This window comes from Harpia harpyja, chromosome 6, assembly GCF_026419915.1.
Source record: "Harpia harpyja isolate bHarHar1 chromosome 6, bHarHar1 primary haplotype, whole genome shotgun sequence".
In the NCBI taxonomy this organism is placed as follows: domain Eukaryota; kingdom Metazoa; phylum Chordata; class Aves; order Accipitriformes; family Accipitridae; genus Harpia; species Harpia harpyja.
Genome location: NC_068945.1, coordinates 59330261 through 59352793, shown reverse-complemented (window position 1 = coordinate 59352793; position 22533 = coordinate 59330261). Strand labels below are relative to the sequence as shown.

The 22533-nt window shown below is 36.7% G+C and overlaps 1 long non-coding RNA gene across 3 annotated transcripts in view; it reads left to right on the top strand.

Moving 5' to 3' along the window:
• The window catches only part of LOC128143526 (uncharacterized), a 37482-nt gene that overhangs the window by 13145 nt on the left and 1804 nt on the right, over positions 1–22533 (top strand). The window contains exons 3-5 of one of the 3 annotated variants that reach the window (XR_008235782.1): positions 1548–1713; positions 8356–8439; positions 11768–15315. This is a non-coding gene — a long non-coding RNA (uncharacterized LOC128143526). Of the gene's footprint in view, positions 1–1547; positions 1714–8355; positions 8964–11767; positions 15316–22533 lie in introns of those variants that run through there. The other 2 variants (XR_008235783.1, XR_008235781.1) reach the window with 2 other exon arrangements.

Genomic DNA, 22533 nt, shown 5'->3' with positions numbered 1-22533 from the left:
ATTCCTGCAGATCTCCAGTTAAAGGTGTTCTCTGTTCTGTCTGATGTTTTCTGGGAACTCTGCAAATGCATCCATCCATCAGCAATGTGTCACTTACACAGTCTGTGCCCTTTTAGCCTCCAAATCTCCACTAGTTTGAACTGTTTCCTCTGCTCCCCCTGGCACTTCTGTAAAGTCTCCATCCCTCAGCTTTCCATACTGTTGGTTCAGCCAGTCCATCTTTGGAAATTTCCTATGGAAATGACTATAAATATGTATCAATTACTTTCTTTAATTACAGTTTCTGTCTGCTCTGTCATTGCCTTTTGTACCTGCATGTCAACCAGGAAGGGCATAACTGATCAGAGAGAGAGGTGACTAATGGTCACCCAATGCTTTGTAGAGGCAGCAGGGAAAACCTTTGCCAGTTAAGGCTTCAGGAACTTTACTGGCAAGCAGGCTGAGAGACCTTAAAAACTCTTTCAGCAAAAGGACTGGTTATCCTGAGATGAGATTCCAAAGCCTGTGGTTAAGGCAACTTTTCCCTTGAGGCAGCAAGATTCTGGACTCAAACATCATATTTTGTAACCAACCTTTTATCAAGTTCACTGTTGTTCTCAGTTGTACGACATTGATAAGAAAGTCAAATTCATAGAAAAGTTGCAGAGTCCAAGGCATGAGCTTTCTTTGGTAATATTACATTTTGATTTTTCTTAAATAAAAGTTCTTTACAATTCTCACTTTGCTTACAAAAATGAAGAAAAATATCTCAGTCTGAACTACATACACCCCTTGAATTTCGTGTAAAGAGGCCTATTCTTTAATCAGCTGAAGCACTCATTAATACACAGAAGCGTTCACAGAATTACATACTTGAGTCTCTTGGTGATGACCAATTACAAAAACAAAAACCAAATGACAGTTGAGAAGAGCAGCTTGCATACAAAAGCATAGCCCAGACTGAAGAAAGTTTGAAGAGCAGGATATTGTTTCTGCATATAAATCCTATTTCTTTTATGCACTTTTAGCATTTCCAGATGGTAAGTTGCTGTTACAGAGACAAAACCAATAACCGAAAAAACCCCATATAAACTTCTTAAATCATGCACTGGCACAATCACAACACAAATCAAAACTATAAATAATGCAGCTCTTTTTTTTTGTATAGGTAAGTACTTCCTGCATCATCCTCTTGGGATTACTGCACTGAAACTTGTTTAACCACATAGTAAATGTCCAATGGAGTAATGTCACTAGCCATGACTACACTGGAAAACTTTTTTATTCTTTTTCTTTTCATTAGTATTCTAATAAACCCCAAACTTTAGTGCTTTTTATTATTATTATTATTATTTTTCCAAATACCAAAAATCTCACAGTTGCATTACTAAGTCATATACAAATCAATGTAATAATTTAATCAATATTCCTTTTGGAATGAGTCTCGGTATGAGAAGCTGATGTATAGATTATTCACACTCTGCATTGTGCATAATGACAACATTATTTTAGAAAAATCCAAATGATGTTAAGCCTTAACTTGTTTTGTCCCTTTCTTTCACACACAGATTTCAAAGGAAGGTATACTAAACATGGGAAAGAATGGGAAATAATCTGAGAAGATAAAACAGAGGAGAAATATGGGAAGATATTAAAAAAGTGACCAAGCAGGAAAAAATCAAGAAAGAAACAACATGAAGAAATGGAAGAGAGAAGTGTAGAAAGACAAGAAAGGTGACTATGAGGATGAGATGGAGGCACACATTTAATATTTTCAGTAGGGTATTTCCAGAATAATGTCATGTATCTGTAGGAAGTTATCTTATCTTGACTATTTTTGTTATAGAACGTAATTCCATGGTGGCTGGACTTCCATGCTTATAGAATCATAGAATCATAGAATCATTTCGGTTGGAAAAGACCTTCAAGATCATCGAGTCCAACCATTAACCGTGCCCCCTAAACCATGCCCTGGAGTACCCTGTCCACTCGCTTTTTGAATACCTCCAGGGATGGTGACCCAACCACTTCCCCGGGCAGCCCATTCCAATGTTTGACAACCCTCTCAGTAAAGAAATTTTTCCTAATACCTAACCTAAATCTCCCTTGCCTCAACTTGAGGCCATTTCCTCTTGTCCTATCTCCAGCCACCTGACAGAAGAGACCAACACCCACCTCACTACAACCCCCTTTCAGGTAGTTGTAGAGAGCGATAAGGTCTCCCCTCAGCCTCCTCTTCTCCAGACTAGACAGCCCCAGCTCCCTCAGCTGCTCCTCATAAGACTTGTGCTCCAGGCCCCTCACCAACTCGGTTGCCCTTCTCTGGACACGCTCCAGCACCTCAATGTCTTTCCTGTAGTGAGGGGCCCAAAACTGAACACAGCACTCGAGGTGCGGCCTCACCAGTGCCGAGTACAGGGGATCAACCACCTCCCTGTTCCTGCTGGCCACACTGTTCCAGTCTTAAGATTTTTGGCCCTTTTTAGATCTTCCTTTCTGTAGTGTTAGTCTCCAGGAAGTCATTCTATGTTTTGCTGAGCTGAAGGGGTTTTTTTCATATTTATCCAGCTTCCATTTAGAATCCACCGGGCTTAAAATTGTATCGTTATCTTATAATACAATTTTATTTTATAGGAAAAGAAAATAATTCTTGCATAAATGCTGGCTAGGACAAAAGGATGTAGAAACAGTCCCAAAGCATATGGGTTAAATTAGCGCCTGCTGAGTTGCAGTGCCAGCATTTGTCTGATTTAATGACATGATTTTGAATAATTGGAGGGGGGTCTTGAGCATCCTCCATGTGATTTTCTGATGGATTAATTTTAAACAGAGGCCTAGGGAACATTTGGGACCACTAGTGTGAATGTGTTTCTGCTGGTTAACAGTGAATAATTGGCCTAGTTTCTTGTCCCATTTCTTCTTCAGGAAAACATAATTAATTTAAATGTGCTGGCCAGTGATATCCATAGCACTGCTGCAAACTGTAATAATACGGCTAACCTCTGGAGTAACTGAAGCAGTTCACGTGGCCAGCAGTGGGACAGGCAACAAGACCGAATCAATAGAAAACAGCTCGATCAAGTTCAATCCATCGCTTCTTATGCCAGGAATATTTAAAAATATGAAGAGTTATTTACAATTAAACACTAATACCAAAATAAAAGAATATTAAAGGTGACATTTTAGATCCCGATCATGCTTCTGGAGTGAAAGAGTGAAAATAAAATGAGAAAGTCTGATTTTCCTAGTGTCTGAGGAGTTCTTCCTAATAGATGAATGAAATATAATCTCAATGTTATTTTCAATGGTTACTTCAAAACCACCCTTTTCAACATATTATTTTGCCTTCAAGAAGCATCTCTTTTGTTTCATGATGTAAGATGTTATCTGGTTTTAAAGGGGTGCTTTTCAACATCTTAAGACTAATAAAATGCTGCAATTATTTGGTTTTCTCTTTTGGTTAACTTAGTGGTCAGGCATGTAGATGCTGATGTAAATATGGAGTTTCAGTTAAGTAACAGAGATCACAATCCCATCCAAAAATTGTTTTATGAAAATGTTGTAAAGGAGTGCACGTGTATACATTAAACATGGAGAGTAATTTAGGAAGTGAAAATGAATTATCTAATCAGAACTAATATATTCTCTTGCATTTTGGTAAATATTGTCTATTATAACACACAAACAGAATAGTGGATCTGTACTAAATTATGCTATACCTATACTACTTTGGGTTTAGGATATGGAGATCTCAGACTATGAAGATGAACACATTCATTGCAAATTCAAAACTGAGAATTGGATATGACCTACAATGTAACCACAATGACTATAGCTTTTCTTGGAAGATAGCTCACTTTAAAGTCCTTATTTCATATATTTCTTGAAGTTAAATGCAATAGCCCCAAACTTGGTTGGTGTTAACCAGCCTATTATTTATTCAAGTTCTTGAGTAAGTTTTCTAACTTACAGTGACTTCCTGTATAGCTTAGCTAAACAACAAGAAGTGCCCAAACTGTTGTAAAAAAGAAATGTTACAGAACTTTCCTAATATAAATACACCCTCTTAATAGTCTTTGAAGATCTAAAAGACATCAAGGTGTGTCCCATATTGCTGTGCATTGGCACAGTGATGCTGTGTTTTAAATTAAAGTAAATTACTAGAATCTAGAAATCAGAACTAGAGGGGCAGGGGATGGGATGGTTAGTGAATGAAATATTTAGCTCACAAGCTGAGAAGAGGTTTGAACCTTGAGTAGAACAGTTGGAATTTATAATTTCCACTCTGCAAAAGGTTAGGTTTTCTCACTGAAAAGTCTCCATGGTTTGTTCAGTAAAGAATCCCAGGTTTTTTGCTTTTGGATGTATTTAGAGACTGTGAGAAATTTCTTATGTTTATACTTTTAAAATTATTTTCCCTGTACTTGTGTCTGACTAGTCAAATGAAGCAATACAAGAAATGACAACAAATTCAAATTTCCAATTTTCCAAGTGAAAACACTTTAATTTCAGAAATATTTTTTCATCACAGAAACTTTCAGGAAAATGAAAAGTTTTCAGTACAAACAGAATAATCTTCCTTCACTCAAAAGTGTTTTGGCAAAACAATTCCGACCAGTTGTACTCAATAATAGTGACCTCAGTACGACCTCTTGCATCAATATCATTTACGTGAACCCAGAGAATGTAAATCAGCCTATTAAAGCCAAATGTTGTTTTTATTTACGCTTGTTTCCACCTTGAAAAAAGTCAATTGAGTCCTTGTGTTTTGGGAAAAAAAAAAAAAAAAAAATGTTAGCAATAATTCTATAAGCTTCAAAGCCAGAGAAGACTTCTTCAGTCAGCTGGTCTGAGTTTTTTCTTTAACACAGTCTGAACTAGGAAGGTAGGGAACTGATAGCAGTCCAGACTCTGACCTCAGCCGTCTGACCTGATTTTCAAGAGTTGAACACTCAGAGTTTAAGCTGAAATTAGCAGGCCTTGCAGCTGTGTGATTTGCTTGCCAATCAGCCTGTTGGCCTGAAAATAAGAAAATAGCATTAAACTGGCTAAGGACTGGAGAAGACAATCAATGATTATTAACAGTAATAAAGGGGTATTACTTTAACAATAGCTTGACCTACTTATTTTAAGAAAGAATATGCAATACAGCTAATTTATTTTGGAATACACCATCATGAAGCTTAAGCTGAAGTTTCATTTTATTTAAGATAGTAGTATTTATATTACCATACCTAGGATAATGTTATATAGACTTAAAAGGAAAACACTGTCCAACCTCTGTGTCACAGGAGGGTTGTGACAGAGTCAAAACATGCCTTTTCATTTTACTGAGCTGTTTCATATGATACATCTTTCCAAGAGACTGAACATTTATTATCTATAAACTGTGTTATAAAATTAATTATTAAAGTACTGTTTAACATTCTTAGAATACTCGAACTGGTGAAGTAATAAAAGAATATATTCTTAAAGGTGGGATTCAGAACAACTTGTTTGAGAATCAAAATCTGCACATTTTAAAGTATCTACTGCTTTCACGGTACAGTGGGTACCCACTGTAAGTGGGTAAGTACTTAAGTGGGTACTTAGGGTGCACATATGACACCCTAAGTTACCTTTGATGGTGCATAAAAGCCCATCATAAATTCATGAAACTGGTAGACTCCTGATAAACTTAATGGAGAAGTAAAGGATTCCTTAGTCAGTAAGCTTCACTCTATTGACTTTAATTATGCTGGCTGAGTCTCTGTCCTACAGCCACCACCACTTTTAACTTCCAAAAAGTGGAGTTGAAAGAACCAAGAGCAATTCGTGGAGTCAATAACGTTCCTCTTTTATCTATAATATGCCATGAATTTAGATAAAAAGATTGAATTAATAAAAGTTCAGTGAAGATTATGATGCTTTTCATGCACTTTTTTCTTCATGTTCTCTAGTCCTCAATGAGCACAATGATGTGAGCTTAAAATAGCTGCCCATGTGCAGAACAGCCCTTCGCTAACTCCTTATGAGCACAAATGAAGAAATGAAATTGTTTCCATCAGCATCAGCTACATCCCTGTTCTCCACTTTGTCTCTACTATCAGATGGGAAGGTTTCTAGAAGTGTTGGGCCATGGGAGGGTGAAGCCATGCTATGCCTAATCTTCCTCTGACGTCAGCTTTCTTCCAAAGTCTAAAGGCCAGTTTGCGTGGATCCTTTGCATTCCTAATTAGCCCCAGGACCAGATCTCAGATGTACTTGGTGATTTTTTTTCTCATTCTGGAAATGCAACTTGAGGAATTCAATAGTGGCAAACACACATTTTAAGAACAAAAAGCCCTTTTGAATAGTTCTAAATTAAATCCCAGAGCCCGAATGAAATAAGTATTCAAATAGTACAGTAAACAATGGAGGCCAGATTCCTTTCAGTTAGTTTTTAGATTAGCTCAGATAATAACAAAATATGAAAAGTATAGTGAGTAATTACAGATAAAGCCACCTGATTCATGTTTTGAGTTATAAGTTATTTCCAGACCCCTTCACACTCACAAGCCACATGGTAAAGCAATATCCCTGTTTCCATGCTTTACCTTGTATCTACATAGTGTACTGTAAAACAAAATCTGTGCAGATTTCAGACCAGGGTAAAGGAAAATAATCTTGCAATTCCAAAAGATTTTGCTGGACTGTTTAATGATTGCATAGGTCACAAGAGGCTGTTCAAAAACTATTAAACAGGCAAAATCACCTTCTTTATTACTTGGAAAAACTTACATGCTTACTGCTAAATTTCACTCTTAAACAGGGGAAGGAGTAAATAAATTCTGCCAAGATCTGAAACAGTATTTAGCAGTTCGTGTAGGAACTCACATGAACTGGCATACTTTCCTTACATGAACTGGCATACGATGCTACAGTCAGTGTTCAAATGATCAAAACAGGCCTCTTCCTATTTCAATGGTTCCTTGAGTCTTGTGTTCTGCTTTCTTTTTGACTCTGTACAGGACACCTCAAAACAACTTTTAAGAACTGCAGTCCTGGTTTATCTACTCATTTATTTATTTATTCATAATAACTTTCATTGTGGTACCATTAGATTACAGTCTCCTTGAACTATGACAGTCTTGCTGCTCCTCACCAGAGGGCTTCCAAAGTCTGAGGCAGTGACAGCAAGAGAAGGTATTTTACCACTGCAAAAGTACCTGCTATTTCAAAGAATGTAGACAATAATCTTCTTTCTTTTCAGAAATTTCCTGTGTTATGTCACCCCATAATCAGCTAGAATGTCAGACAAACATCAACATTGCATTTTGCATTAAGTATTCTCGTGAAAATTGGAAAAATAGCAAGAAAAACACATGGCTTATCTGCGTAAGACACAGAGACTATATTTAATTCCAATTCACTGAGAGTCAATCACAGCAGATGGAGTCCATAATTCACTAGATCTGGAGTTTCCATTAACTTGGAGTGACAGTCTCAAGCCAAATCCTTGTTATTTCTTAAATTGTTCAGTTAGCTTCACTAGCAAAGCAACCTCCAATGGAGAATTTCCCTTCTGAGCCCTGCTGTTTGCTCCTCCAGGTCATCACCACTGCTCAGTAAAGGTAGATCCAGCTTGCCATGGTCTTTCTGAAGGGAAAGCATACCTTGTTATCTGTCTGGTTCTTACTAAATCCTTCTCAGTCCTCATGCCTCTGATGTGCCTTGGGTGTAAAGCATCTGTGGAAAGGACTATATTTCCGCTGATCCTTGGTCATGTGTTCTGCTCTTTCTTTACTTGCATTTTTGTTTGTTTGTTTGTGGTTTTTCTTTTTGTTATTTTGCTCCCAATTTTATAAGCAAGTGCCTATCCTTATTTTTTTCAGAAGTAGCATGGTCTATGATTTTTCCTTATTTTTTCTGATAACAACAGTGGTACTTCTATGACTGGGGTTCTTTCTTCAGCCACTGCATTTATTTACAGATATTCATTCTGAGTGCAGGTGGATAATTTCCTTCTCTCTTAGGTGAACTGGTGACACTATATTACTTTTAATGATTATTTTCCAGGTAGAGAGTGTGTCAAAAGTTGTATTACAATGCTACTGGTATATTTATAAGACAGACCAATCTCCTGCTGTTGATAGCTTTCTGAATGTCTTTTTTAAGCATATGGTGTTGACCTTTCCAAAACAGTTCCTCTCAGAGAATTCCTAGTTACCTTCTTATGCAAGGGTAGAGGTGGAACAGGATACAGTAATCTTCTCACCAAGGATTTCATTTTTTGTGAATTTTTTGATTAAAAAATTACTCTGACTACTAATGAAATTAAAGTGAGTGTTTCAGTCATATTTCCTGATTTATGATGACACTTGCTCATAAATAAAGTCTGTGCTGCTTATCTTTCAGTCGTGAGAAGAACTTGTGACTCCACTTGGGATGCTGTTCAAGGTGATGAGAGAAGTGCTGGAAATACTCCATATACTGGAAAAGGTTTGTCTGAATGGAGGATGGGCATGCTGAGCTCCTTTAACCTCCTCAACAATCTCATGATTTCTCTTGGGAATGAGCAAGCACTTTCCTTTCAAAGGATTCCTTGGCAGTTGACTGTGCATATATTCATCTTGCCTCTGGTCTCCAAAGCCCACAACAGTCAATTAAGCAGCATATCTGTAAACTGTCCTTCTTTAAATAATTCTGTCATAATGTCACCCTTTGATTTTCTTGAAGCTCTGCCTAACTAATAATGCATTTTGTAAAAATAGTGGTATTAATAGCTGAGCAATTTTATTCTCTGTTTTGAACCTCCCATGGAAAATTATTTCTTCTTATCTAGAATTAAGCTCAAACCAAACTGGTATCTTAAAGTGGTCCTAGACCACTATGTACCAGCTAACATGGTGAGCACATGGAAACATCTTTGACCAGTCTGTCTCTGCGAAGTATGTTAGGAGTAGGTCTATACTGGTAAATAAAACAGTCTCATCTACCCGCCATCTATAAAAAAATGGCAAATAAAATGACGTTCTTCTCTGGCCCTAGGGCCAAATGTCTTGTCATAGTTTATATCTGAGTTATGACTAAATTCTTTCCCCCAAACCTCCATAACTGCACAGCTACAGCCAAACTGCCCTTAGCTTGTGGTGTTCCCTGAAGTGCCCCTGAATATTGGGAAAGCTCTAGCTGGGGTGGGCAAAAACCATACCAGGGTTGTATATTAAACAGTACACATGTCTATGGGCCAGTGATCTAGCCTGTGCCCTGGATCTGTTTTATTTGCTTATGTGCCGATGGAATCTAATTATCTGCAAGGTGCTAAACTGAAGCACAGAGCTGTTTTGTACGTGTGGGAGGAACGTAAAAAACAGACAATGGTCTTTAACCCCTTTGTCATGGATGGGAAACACGGGAAAATAATCTGATTCCAATTACATTCATAAGAAACAAAAATTCACTCCCGGGCAGGAAACTCACAGCCCATTACCAGCTTTAAGCAAAATGTCATGGCCAACTTAAAAAGTGCTTAAAAATGGCTTTATGTAATGAAAGTGCTGACAGACCTTTAATTATATCCGTGAGTGAGACTATATAGCAGAATAATTTTGAATTCTTTGATTCTTGAGGTCTGAAGCAATTTTAATTCACTGTGAAGTGACATCTACCAGAGTACCAGTGTGAGGCACTTTATTTTAATACTAAACATATGGAATTACAAACTGACAATTTCCTAAATGTCCATTACTTCTGCACTGACTCCAAATTAATCCATTAAATTAAATGTATTAGCATTAATACCAAATGTATTCCTGTAACCGTGCAAGAGGGGGAATCATATATTATTAATCTTATTGATTTTTGTATAACCTGTTCTACGTACTAATTATCATTATGGCAGCAGCAAAATCCATTTAATGTTGCCTAATGCTCGAAGGTATGTTGCCTTTTGTCATCCTATTATAATTTTGCTAGAATTCAACAGTTTGTTGTAAACTTGTCCCTGCCAAGCATCTGCCTAAGTCTGAAGGATTTTACCTTCCTCTTTGCTTTCTGTCTCTTTTTATAATTTAAGTGTTACAAGTAACTCAGTTAAAGTCAGTGGAACTTTATAAAGCTGTGATGAATTAGGGACTTATACATAAGGTTAAGCCTCAGCCCAGCAAAGAATTATATGTTTATCTAGTGTTATGCCATGTAAATAGTCCAGCTGATTCTAATGATACACATTCATGCCGTGTAAAGTAAAGCATGTCTGTATCTGTCGTTGTAGAAGAAAGGACCTTACAGTATGTATTAACCATGTAATCATTTCAGTTTCATAGAAGAGAAGTGCAAATAAAAGAAGTTTGATCTTTCTTGTAGGATCTGGCTGATAAAACTTAGATGCAAGGAGGAGAGTACTCTGAAATGTATTTCAGCATATACAATAATATTTAGCCCTCCTCAAAGTCCAGTACAAATCCTATTCAAATGAATGTGCTAGCTCTAGATGCCTGACAAAATATGAGTATAATTAAATCATTACCAAAGATTGAGTCTAAACATTTAAATTGTGATCCTGACACTTTTGCAAGGATGCAGTTTTAGCACACACTGATGATCTATGTATCTGATGGAAGGTTCCTATCACAAAGGGACCATTTGCAAACCTTGGAAATAATTAGAGGATATAAATTGTGCTACCTTGCAGCTGAAAGATGTAAATGCTCAAAGTGCTTGTCAAAATTGTTGCACAAAGTTCTCCTATTGTAGAAAATAACAGTACAAAAGAAAAAGCAACAAAACCCACCATACCCCCCCAAAACCCCTTTGATATTTCATACCAGATCCTCTTGGTTACCTTGACCAAACATTCTTTTCTCTTAAAGTCTGTTAGTAAAGTAAAAAAATTCATTTCCCCTTATATAGATACATTTCTATGTACCATCTATTTATTCACAGATGAGCTGTACCTGTTGATACTAATACAAGGTTTTTAGTTAGTATAAATGTCTTTAACTCCACTTACTTCAAAGAGGAAAACTAAGTTTGCATCTTGGCTGAAATTGCAAACACCGCTGAAGCCAAGTGGGGTGATTCCAATGATGTTAGTGGACCTAGGTTCACTTATGTAAAATTAAGCAGTGATGGTGGTTGACTTATAGCTCCAGAAACCCCAAATGCTTTTGTGTTGGTGGGAAAGCAAGATGAAAGTATAGCTCACAAATTAAGCATAATATTCTTGTATACCATCTATAAGAACATTAAATTTGTGCAAACACCTTCTTTGACTTAATAGTCTTTGGGTCAAGTCAATAGTTCATCTTCTTTTAGGCTCTTCCCAAGGCATTTGTCCAGGAATAATACACTATGCTCCCATCTAGTTCACAAAAATACCTTAAATACAAGGGGATTATTTCCACACACACACACTCCCCCAAGCTGTAAAAGAAGACAGTTCTCAACAACTGAAGCAAGCACTGTAAATAACAATATAAAAGCCAAACATCAGGAATCAATAAAATTCTTTATGTGTTTTTGAAATACCCCAACTCTAATTGCCTGCTAGTGAACATGTAAATTGCTGATATATTTTTACAGATTATTAATGCTGGGTATATACTTGTCTATATAATTAGGAGCAAATCATCCATTAGTTTAATGCAGCATATTTCTATGTGGGGATTGCTTTGATTTGAACTAGCTAGATGGATCTGGACACAGTGCAATTGTTGGAGAATTTAGGGCACTTTGGGGTCCTTTTTGATGAGGAGTGCAGGCTGAAAGGTTACAGTGTTAAGGTCGAGCTGCCAAAACTCTGGCAACATTTGTCTTGTTTGAATAGCATGTCACAGAAAGCCCTGCGTTCAGCCTTGGGCTGAGGCTGAGCAGGCTCCACAGCTGTCACGCAGAATCTCTCCCCGGGGAGACCCACAGGCTCGTGCTGCGCAGGGAGGTGCTGTGTACCACTGTCAGTGCGGGAGACGTGACGTGTTCGGAGAAAGATGTAAAAGTACACCTGGGAGCAAAACAGGCAGGAGATAAAGAACCGTTCTCCTTTCAGGACTGCTGAGAAGCTGCAAAGCTTACTTATTTATTTACTCACCCATCTATCTATTTTTGTCAGGTTTCTTCTGTGTTTTGCATTGTCCTGTCTCCCAATATGTATTATCAAGACGATAATCGTAAACTGACTTGTTTTTCCACAGGTACTGCCACAGTTTTTGTGACAGAGATTCGTGCTAACTAACAGGCTACCAGTGCTTACACAAACATGGTTTTGACAATAGCTGCACAGACTCCCTGCTTGGGAGAGTCATATTTGGATACCAGGACTGGCCAGCTTCAGTAAACTTAAGTACACCACTTCTGGAGGCAATTTAGGAAACCCTCTTGTGTTTCATAAAAAGCCAGGTACAGACTCTATCCATTCTTAAAATTCTGTACAGCTTAATTTGATAGTGTGAACTGAATAAAAAAACCCTGTTTTTTTTTCTTTAATCTTTCCATTTTGTATCTAATTATAACAATAAATGATGGTCTAAAAATCTGTGAAACTAAGATTATTCAAAGTTGCACACTGAAGTTACGTTAAATGTTAGCTAAATTAGACCTTTTTTTATCCTACCCCATAATTAATTAAAAATGTGGCTCAGAAAAAATATACAATTGTTTACTCTGCCAGTACCTAAAGATTTTAATTGCACTGAACAGTGAAACAGAATCTCAGTATTCTCTCACAGCTAGACTGGTAGATCTGAGTATTGATATTAAACCTGATCCCATCAGACACAATGCTGCCTTTGCTGTTATCACAATTGATGTTCTGATGTCAAGTGATAGGCGTAAAATAATACTAAAACTACAGAAGCAAAATTAGTATGATGTCAGATTGCAATTAGACCTAGTGAGTATGAATACGATCTCTTCAAGTTCTATATTTCCATGTTTTTATAAGGAACAGAACCAAATTTATAGCTAGAGAGAGTAACACAAGGAGAGCCGCTGAAATTTTTTCTCATGTATAAGGATGCATTATATGCCATTGGATACTTAAATTTATAATTGCAAAATTCTGCAAACCATTATTGTTTTGTTCAAATGAAGGACTGTGTATGTGAAAACCACAGTTGCAGTAATACGAGATTATACCATAGACTGAAAAAAATATTGTGCAGAATATGTAACTATATCTTCTTTTCCATTTCCTGAGCATACGGAGGAGGTAATTTTGTATCTGTGCCTATAGACATATGTAGATCCCTGTTACTAAGAAGGACGTAGCACGTATATACATATTAAGGACAGATTTATGAATATAAAATAAACTAAATATTAAATTTAAAACTAAAATAGAAGTAAGTATTCTAAAAATTTTACTTGTATTCCACAGCAATGCAATAATGTTCTAACACACAAAAAAATGCAACCTAGGGAATACATTGCAAAATGCAATCATGTACCTCATAGAATCACATATTCTTTCTTTAGTGCTCCAGTGTATCGACTCTTATGCCAAAGTACTATGTAAAAGACATTGTAAATACATTTTGCAGTGTCATGAACAATACAATTTCATCACTGTAAATCATAATGGATTAAAACTCTATGAATGACCCAGATTCAGAGCTGACACCAACTAAAGTACCTTCACTGAACTCAGTGGAGTTAAGCAGATTAACTGATGTCAGTATCTGCCCCTGTGACTGAAAGCTGTGAAAAACAGTCTATTGTAATATAAAACTGTTATTTATGAGAAACTCTCTGTGAAGAATAGCAGGATGCCAGCTTAGCTGAATGGGGAATCCCAGAGGTAATACAAAAAGAAAATGCAGAGAGGGCAGAAGCAGGGAGGGTCTGCCCAGAAGGAATGTAGATGGATCACACAGGCACACAGGGATGGAATTAGGAAGACCAAACCTTGATTTGTCTGGATTTGGAACTGGTGAAGAATGTTAAAGGCAAAACAACAGCTTATCATCAGCTGCAAAGGGAAGACCACATGGGCCCATAGCTAGATGATGGAGATGACTTGCTTTCAAAGGTCACGGTCACAGAAAAAGAAAACGTAATGCTCATGATCAGGAAGGACAAGAAGGAGAGTCCAGGAAACTGTTGGCTGCTTGTCTCAACTGAGTCCCTGGGAAAATTGTGGTGCAAATCCTTATGAAGGCCAATTTCAGGCACTTGCAGGACAGGAAGGTGACTTGGCCAGCAGGGCTTTACCTGGTGATTGAGCCTGATCACGATTGCTTTTTATGATGAAGTAACTTGTTAAGCAGTGCGTGTCAGTTACTTTGACTCTAACAAGGCTTTCAGCACAGTATCCTGGAGAATCCTTGTAGCCAAACTGGGGAGATATCAACTGGATGGGTGGACTACAAGGTGTGCGGAAAACTAGATGAACTGCTGGGCTCAGAGAGTGGTGGTCAATTGCCTGGCTCCTAACTGGTGGCCTTTCTCAGGGGTCAGTACTGAGGATAATGCTGTTTAAAACCTTCACAAATGGCAGGAGCAGTCATTATGTTGAAAGGCAGAGCTGCTGCTCAAAGGGACCTTAGTGAGCTGGAGGAATAAGTCAAAAGGAGCCTCATGAGTTTCAGCAAAGACGTATGCAAAGTCCTGCATCTGGGATGGATCAGCGGAGACTATGAATTGAGTGGCTATATAGCAGCTTTCCCGAAAACAGCGTAGGTGGTTTGCAGACAAATTTGCAGTGTCCTTGTATCGATAAAGGCTAATTGCATGTTGGACTGCATCAGGACAAGCATAACCAGAGGAAGGTATCCCTTTCTGCTCAGAATTCATGAGGTTTCACCTGGAATATTGTGTTCCATTTTGGGTCACCAAGTAAGAGAAGGATTGACAAGCTGAAGAGTCCAGTGGAAGGCCACTTAGATGTTTAGGAGACTGCTACATAATGGGAGGCTGAGAGATCTATGTTTTTTCTGACTAACAGAAGACCTATTTGCAGTTTTCATGCCTAAAGAGTTTTTATAGAGAAGTAGAAGCCAAAACCTTCTCAGAGGCAAGAAGGCAAAAAACATCTGTGACAGGTTGCAACAATAAGAATGCTGACTAGTTATAGGGAATAAAGAACATACTATGCACCTATTTAAGAAAGGAAACAAGCTGCTCAGAGAGGTTGGGGAATCTCCATCCTTGGAGATCTTCAAAATCAAACTGTACCCAAACCACCTGATCTAACTCAGAAGTTAGTCCTACTCTGAGCAGGGGCCTGGACTACATGACAGACAGAGCTCCCTTCCAGTCTAAATTTTTTGTGATTTTCTATGATTTGGCATTGCTCATATAAAACTCCTCTTTTGTTGTTGTTGTTTAATTTAAATAATTATAATAAAGGCTTATAAATGAAAACATCACCCCATAGAATTAGACACAAATGCCAATTTATTTGATGTGCAAGAAATTAAGGTATACTTCGTGCTTAAATAGTCAAGACTCTTCTTATTTTTTATTACTGCTCATGATTTTTGCTTTAATTCCATAGAAGAAAACCTGGTTTACCATATACTGAGTTTTGAAGTGATACTTTCTGCTGCTGCAACTCACTCTTGTATAACAGTTCCATGTAATATAAATTGAGAATACTTTTATATAAAATGTCCAAGCACACTCCGTGTCTACTTTTTTCTTATCTTTTAAAGAAAACATTTTCATCCAGTGTTTCTGCCTTGGTCCTCATCTGTCTTTCATCTAACTTAGTTCCAACAAGACCTGTATATGAGATGCATTGGTAATTACTGGCTCCACATGGAGACTCTGATACTTCTATCCTGGAAGTGCTGAGGTGCTGCCAGTCCTTAAGGCAGGAAGCATTTCTTAGCTCGTATAAACATTTAACCTGCTGTTATGTCTCCTTCCTTTTCTGTTCCATTTCTCATTTGCCTAAAGTGAGCAATGATACAATAAAGATGAAATTATTTAACAATTCTGCTGCCAGAAAAAGAAGCTTTTGTCCATTTCCAGCTCCTCTGCTTCTCTCTGTCTCCTCTCCACATCCATATTTATTATGTCATCAAGCTATGGCCTTATACAACCTGTCTTAACACTGAAAATGCTTTGAACCTTCTGTGAGACTAAACTTCAAAGGAGAGAGAGTTTGCAGATTGATAGAGACAAATTGCTTTAGAGATCTATATTGAGAGGCTTGAATTCCATAAAAATCCTGCCCCTGGAATGAAGAACTGGCAAGAACAATACACTTCTGAGGTTCTCCAAAAAGAAGTAAAATTGTGAGCATGAAACTGCCTAAAGTCAGGAAACAAGTTGGATACAAAGAGTTATTTAGGTGGAAGGTAAGCCATTTTGGTGTGGCCTTTTTGACAAATTTTCAGATTAGAAAGTAAAAGAACATTATAAATGTTAAATACTAAAATGTATTTTATAAGTTCTCTGCTAAAGTTAAATATTTAGAGTGTTGAGTTTATGGGCAATTTCATCTCATTGATGCCACACTGTCTACGCAAGGTAATTCATGTCAATGTCAATCTTTTAATTGATTATGCTGGAATTCAGACCTCACATATGTAATTGGCCTTGAGGTGGAATTTAATTCACTGAATTTTGATTACAGTCTAGAGCTCTGCACCTGAGCCTGTCCTCTCAGGTTCAGTTTAGAGTAAGGGAGAGAAATATGTCAGAAAAATTGTACTCTAAAAAGAGTTCTTTTAGACAACTCCATTAAGATAGATCTGACTACTCTCATTATTCTTAATAGTCAAAAAGATTATTAAGGAAGCCTGGAGAAGAAGCTGATCTGTAGATATCTACCATTAGATGAAATATATCCTGCTATGGAGAGTCAGCTACAGTCCTGTAGAAGTGGAAGCAAAAACTGACCTATATGAAACCTTCTTTTTATCACTGTTTCTGATCATTTAAAATTAGGTTGGATATTTCATTACTCCACTGAAGTCTGTGTTATAGACAGATAATTTCAGTCTTTTGCTACTATAGTAGTTTTTCTTACTTTTTTCTCTTTCTTTTCTTTTCTTTTCTTTTCTTTTCTTTTCTTTTCTTCTCTTCTCTTCTCTTCTCTTCTCTTCTCTTCTCTTCTCTTCTTTTCTCTTTGCTTCTCTTTGCTTTTCTTCTCCTTGCTTTCTCTTTGCTTTTCTCTTGTTTCCTCTTTGTTTTTCTCTGCTTTGCTTTTCTCTGCTTTGCTTTGCTTTTTTCTTTTTTTTTGTTTTCTTTCCTTTCTTTTCCTTTCTTTTCCTTTCTTTTCCTTTCTTTTCCTTTCTTTTCTCTTCTCATCTTGTCTCTTCTCTGTCTTGTTATATTTAAATAATAATATTAATAGCTTTGTGGTTGCACAATGACATTTGCAGATTGCCAGCAAAAAAAGTTCTTATTGCCTTGCATGCTTCAGCATTAGAACACCATTCTCTAACTAGATCCAGTCTTTGTTTAAATCATAGTGCTGTAGAAATGATGGTATCACTGTCTCAGGCACAGAGCAGATTTATCTGGAAAATAAAATAAAAAAACCTAGAAACCCAAAAAGCTGCAGTGGAGTGGAACATGTGACAGATAATGTGACTGTATAGCAATGCTGATGTGTATTTATAGAAATTATTAGGAATTACATGAGTCTCTGCCAGTGGAGCTCTTAATGGCACTAGTAGGGTCTACTATCCCAAGATGTTTATATATTCCTAACTTGCATCTCTTGTTAGAAGTCTCTGATCTTCCTATTTCAAGTAAAAGTTTACTCTTTAAAAATAACAAAGATGGCAGAATGAAGACTGGAATTTATTTCATACTTTTCTTTGCTTGCTGAGCTATGATTCACCATCATAAATGTTTGCTTTAGTTTGGGGATTCCAGATGTTTACTTCCCTCTAGTGAGCACAAGAAAACAAAGACTTGTGGAAGTGAGATTTTGTGATCTGTGAGTAGGGTTGGCCACCTGTTGTTTAATTACTATGGTTATTTGGTCACTGTTTATAATACAGTTCAGTTTATAAAGGACTAATAAACTTTAAATTAAATTCTGTCAAGTCCTAGATGTCAGTAAAACAGTCTGTCACACTTTCTACTGGTGAGCTTCTGACTGTCTACAAGACATAATAGCCATGTTTGCAGTCTCTACATCTGCTGATCAGCTCTTCACCCTTTATCAATAACTTCTCAGCAGAACTTTAATATGATTTCAAATTTCAACTTTAAAATTTATAGCAGAGTACCATTTCAATTCATACACTGGACTTTTGTTAATAGCTATCTTTACTGAAGCATTCGGAATTGTAATCTTTTTTTTATATTGTCCTTTCATTTATTTTTCTGCCTAAGGAGAACTATTTTATGTGATGGCTTCAGAATCTTACATTGTCTTTTAGTCAATAACTACCCTCCCAATAAGGTTTACCTCTTCACCTTCCAATAGTTTTATTTTATTTCTGAGTTGCCACACAACCAGACTCCATAGCCTTCTCATGTTTAGTAGACATGCATGTTTTTAATAAAGTCAAAGAGTTTTCATTTTGCAATTTCTGATTTTATTTAATGGACATGATTTAAAAATATGGGTTGGATACTTATTTACACTGAGGCCATTTTATAAACCGACTACAGTATAAAAGCTTCTTTACCAGGCTCAAATCATGTAAAGTGCTATATGTGTACATACGAATAAAGCTCAATGGCTGAAAATTAACCAAGTACAGGTCAGCACTAGGAATAAACATGCCACTTTTGTTCTATTTAGTCTTATTTTCACTGAAGCGTCTCTCAGACATAATAGATCTATTTTACGGTTTCTAAGGCAAGATTTTATTGCATTTGAGTAAATATCATTGTTTGACTGCATTGTACTATCCATCACCAGTGGTAGTGGTCGGAAAAAAAACAACCAAAAAACATGTCTCTCTAGCATTATTAACAGTTTCCATGTAGTTTATCAAGCTTGTAGACATCTTGTGATCTTACAGCAGGAGAAGCCTTCTTATAAATGTAGTTTGCCTCTATGATTTATTTAATCAGCTTGCTACCCAGAAAACTCAAAAGCTATTACAATGATGGAAGCATCTTTTAATGCAGACTAAGTAGGATTCAGATATGAAAATACAATTGTTGTAAAAGAGAATTACACAATATGCCTACCCACTATTGAGAGATCCTTTAACCTCAAAGTATTTAAAGTCTCATCCGAATCATGCAAACAGAAGTTGTGGCCAAGTCATGTGTTAAACACAAAAATGACATTGAAGCAGTCTGCCAGGAGTCCTTTGAGACAAGTGAAATATTGTAGACTTCCAGGAAGGCAAGTACATGTATATTTTAAAATAGGGAAAGCCAAATTAAAACTTTCCATTTAGCAATGAAACGCTCTCTGGAAGGCTGAGCCTGAACAAAACAAAAGAGGTGAGCATGTGGAGGTCTGCACAGACTATCCCACAGCATGTTGGAAGGACTAGTCTTTTAACATAAGTGAAGACAAACATAAGTAAGGCTCCAGCCAACACAACATGCTGACACCAGTTTAACCTAGAGTGGAGGATTGTTTATGCTTCAGATGACTAATTATCATTGATAGAAGAGTACTTAAGTTGTACAGGGTAGCCAAGTTTTAAAAACATCACAATGAAGTAAGAAAGTGAGCTGCAAGAATTTGTAAGTAATAAATCTAAGAACAGAAGTATCAAGGAGAACTTTGATGAGAAATACCAAACCACAAAGCCAGTTATAGCTACCTCTCTGGTAAGCACCAAGCAGTGATACCAATAGGCTCGTAACCACTTTTCCAAGAGAAAGCTTGAAAAAAAGTAATTTTTTTTTTTTTTTTAGTTCAGTTACTTATCTGTAAAACTGGGCCAAAAATAAGGATGGAGAGGGCACAAAAGCAAAGAAGAGAAGTTGTGAGATGAATTTCAGGAAAGTACAGCTAAAAAGAAAAGAACTCTGTCACACTTCTCACAGGTATTGTGTAATATATCATGTTGGTAATTTGTGTGTGTGTGTGTGTAGCTGAAATTGTTTCAATGTATTGTTAATAGACAGAGGTTTGAATATTTAATCAATGACATGATACAACAGCCTCTCAGAGATAGAGTTTTCTGCCTAAGGTGTCTCAAATTTCTGAAATATATGATCAAATTTTTCAGACCCAGATTAAACAAAGGCACCGCCCATGTTTATATTGCATGCACAATATAAAGTGTTGATCTGCTGTGACCTATGCTTTTGATCCTTATTAAATACCTTTTGAATTATTCACAGGCCACCTAATAATGCAATTGGACAGATGAAGCAGAAGCTCCCAGACATTTAGCTATGAGTGGGATGGGACAAATATATTTGTAAAAATAAAACCTACCAAACCCATCAGCATTTTTCTGGAGGTTCACTGCCTGCATCTGGCTGATAACTGATCCCCAAAATGGACGAGGGAACTTTCTCTGTGTCCTTCATCCTCCAGCTGGAAGAATGATGGGAAAAGAGGCATATGTAGATCTGAGGTCTCTGCTTGACTTTGGATATCAGAGCAATCTGATATACAGATAAAAGTTTAATTAATATATGAGACTATCTTGCAAATACTGATTTTAGGATGGGATGAATCACCCTCTGAATATACCTTCTTACCTAAAGAAAGACTAGATGATGACACTGTATGGATGTCTGAATTTTAAAGAAACATAATAAGATTTCTTGAAACTCCTGAAGATTAAGTTTAAATAATGCCACATTTTGGTGTCCCCCCCATTCTGAAAATAGAGGTATGATGCCCAGCTAGTTCAGCTCAGTTCTGAGCCCTGGCAAGATTAGCTGATGCTCATTCTTCTCACATTAAAACATACTGCCATCACTCATAGAGTTGTTGAATAAAATAGCTGAGCACAATCCTGTGAGAACTATGCACCACAGTTTTCAACATTGGTGTAAACAAAGCTACAGTTGAAAACAATAATTTTAGTTGTATATGCTCTGTAAATGGAAAACAACCTTTTATAAAAATTGGCAGTTTGTACACATTAAGCTGCCTCTTTGCTTTTTAGTCCAAATAGATAACAGTTTCTATTACAGCTATCTTAGAAACTATGTTTTTTTTGAGAAAATACTTACCTGGCTTGCAGTGTGAATCATATGTGCTTTGAAACAAATTTTAAAGTTCTTTCACATCCAAATCAGTATATGTAAATCAAAGAAATGCATTCACACCAGAATATGCTCTTCATTGTTATTAAGTGTCGATTCTGAAAGCCATTACATCATAAAGACTGATAATACTATTTTAAAATCTAGGCTTAGAAGTAGAAATAAGCCTAAATGAAAACCAATAAAAAAAAAAAAGAAAAAAGATTTGTTTGGTAAAATGCAGTTTTATCTCTGAATTGTCTTTTATTTGTACAAAGGGTCAGAAGAAATAAACTGTGTCTGAATACTTCTGATACACTTTAAGTTAATGATGTGATAGAATGAAGAATGGTGGTGACCATGAATTGAGAAGTCCAATTCTGTATAGCATTTTCAGATCTGTATTTTGCAATTAATAAAAGGAATCCAACTTCTTTTATCTGTATGGCTCAGGCTTTTTTTTTGTGGCAAGGTGCCTTTAACATTTGGCATAGAAAAAGCATAACAGACAATGTGGATCTGAGGCTAAAGAGAGCTATTTTGATTCTTCTATGCTGTGCTGGCAACTACAAAATTCAGGGCAGATTTTGCCGTCTTGTTAATAGATTCTATTGCAACCATTCACAGCTTCATGGCTCACCCACTGTTCTTTATTCTACCACTTCATTAACTTAAACTATATCATCTTAATGTAAGTATGGATTGACTGTATTATATTTTGTTTCTAAAAGTAACGAGCAATCACCAGGGAACAGTACGCAGCTTTATTTAACTTACTAAATCATTTATTGGAGTATTTAATAAAATAAGCATTTAAAACTACTTTCCTGTTTACACCATTACAAAGGAAGACTAGCTGAGTGGTCATGGTTTGATTTATTTCTTTTAATTGGGAACAGATTATAAAGACATATATTGCAAATTGACTGGCAGGTCCTTTCTTCAGACACCATTGCAACCTGAGTAATATTACCTCTCTGCAAAGCACTAAAACTGTGGCTGACACTGCACCTTTTGGAGCTTATCACTGGCGGTTGCCTTTGGAAATTAATCCAGAGTGATACCCAGCAATGGAAAAGTAGTAATTCACACTTTCATCAAAGGCTTATTTTATATAAATGCTATTTTAGTCCTGTGCAATTAGTGACAATTAAAAGCATAATTCAGCTTTTGCTTGACAGACTTTGGCAAATACTCAGTAAGGTATATTTGAGAAATTAGGCCATATATATAAACCACACATGAGGTGTGTTTAGAAAAATTAGTGTGTTATTCTACCTGGTTATAGGAAACTCATTGAGCCATGGTAAAGCATAGCTGTCTGCCAAGTGTAATTTGGCTCACAGCCCTGGCATATTATATATAGACCTAGACAACATGAAAAGCATCATAGAAGGAAAGAGCAGATAACTGACTGGGGGGCAGGTTCAGCTTGTTACTGTTGAAATGGAACATTTTGGGGCATTGCAGTGGAAAATGTGGAAAAAAGAGAATGCAAGATTTTCTTTTTCATGT